The 1,763-nt window shown below is 34.3% G+C and overlaps 1 non-coding gene across 1 annotated transcript; it reads left to right on the top strand.

Annotated features, from left to right (window-relative positions):
* Positions 1-203: 203 nt before the first annotated feature.
* Positions 204-310, top strand: LOC119543584. Its single transcript, XR_005218650.1, has one exon. It is a non-coding gene; the product is annotated as a U6 spliceosomal RNA (small nuclear RNA).
* The last annotated feature ends 1,453 nt before the right edge of the window (positions 311-1,763 follow it).

The raw sequence follows: 1,763 nt of genomic DNA, 5'->3' as shown, positions 1-1,763 counted from the left end.
ACCCTCATCCCTGAGGAGTCTCAACTCATAGTTATCTTGCTTTTATCATGATAATTTTCTGTACTTTCTTATTTACAGTTAAAACTGAACCTGAGAGTACCAAAGGTCTCCCTATGGATCACTTGAGTGCCAAACATTCCTTCCTATTTCCATTATGTAGCAGAAATCCTACCTTCTCATTATGATCAAGAGCACTTATTCCTGTGCTCACTTCAGCAGCACAGATACTGAAATTGGAATGATACAGAGAAGATAAGCATGGCCTCTGCACAAGGATGACAGGCAAATTCATGAAGTTTTCCATATCCTTATGACAGAACTTAATGGTAATGAAAGCCTCAATAGGTGAGATTAAAAATATGGTAAAGGCATACAACAACAGATTTGAAAAGGCAGAAGAAATGATCAGTGACCTAGAAGACAGGACATCTGAAATTGAAGAGATAAAAGAACAGATAGAGGAAATAATGGAAAAATCGAGCCAGGTCTCAGAGAAGGAATCGAATGACAGCACAAAGCACACAAACATATGCATAATGGATGTCCCAGAAGAAGAAGAGAAAAGAAAATAGGCAGAAAGAATAGTTGAAGAAATAATGGCTAAAAACTTCCCAATTCTTATGAAAGGCATAAATATACATATCCAAGAAGCACAACATACCCAAAACAGAATAAATCCAAATAGACCTACTCCAGGACACATAACAATGAGACTATCAACTGCCAAAGATAAGGAGAGAATTCTGAAAGCAGCAAGAGAAAAGTGATCCATCATATACAAGGAATACTCAATAAGACTAAGTTCTGATTTCTAATCAGAAACCATGGAGGCAAGAAGGCATTGGTATGATATATTTAAGATAATGAAAGACAAAAACTACCAGCCAAGAATTTTTTATCAGGCAAAACTATACTTCAAAAATGAGGGAGGGTTTAAAACATTCACAGATAAACAGAAGCTGACGGAGTTCATTAACAAGACATGTCTTACAATAAATACTAAAGGGACTTCTGCAGGCTAAAAGAAAAGATAGGGGAGAGAAGCTTGGAGGATAGTGTAGAAATGAAGATTATTAGTAAGGGTAACTAAAAGAGTAAAAAAGAGAGACAAAAATAAGATATGGCATATAAAACCAAAAAGATAAAATGGTTGAAATAAGTATTGCTTTTACAGTAAAAACACTGAATATTAATCAATTAAACTCCCCAATCAAAAAGGCACAAATTGGCAGAATGGATTAAAAATTAGATCCAACTATATGCTGTCTACAAGAGACTCACCTTAGACCCAAGGAAACAAATAGGTTGAAAGTGAAAGGTTGGAAAAAGATATGCCAAGCAAACAGTAACCAAAACAAGAGCTAAGTAGCTAAACTAATATTGTACAAAATAGACTTTAAATGCAAAAATTTTATGAGACAAAGAAGTACATTATATATTAATAAAAGAAGCAATCCACCAAGAAGAAATAACAATCATAAATATTTATGCACCAAACCATAGTGCTCCCAAATACATGAGGCAAATCTTGACAAAACTTAAGGAAGTAACAGACATTTCTACAATAATAGTTGGAAACTTCAATACCCTACTCACATCAATAGATAGAACTTCTACAAGAGGATCAGTAAGGAAACAGAAAACTTGAATAACTTAAATGAGCTAAACCTAAAAGCCCTATACAGAACATCACACCCCAAAACAGCAGGATATACATTCTTCTCGAGTGCTTATGGATCATTCTCTAGGATAAATTGTATGTT

Source organism: Choloepus didactylus, chromosome 8 (genome assembly GCF_015220235.1).
Source record: "Choloepus didactylus isolate mChoDid1 chromosome 8, mChoDid1.pri, whole genome shotgun sequence".
NCBI classification, from domain to species: domain Eukaryota; kingdom Metazoa; phylum Chordata; class Mammalia; order Pilosa; family Megalonychidae; genus Choloepus; species Choloepus didactylus.
Note: the sequence above shows the minus strand (reverse complement) of the source record. Positions and strands in the feature narration are given on the sequence as shown.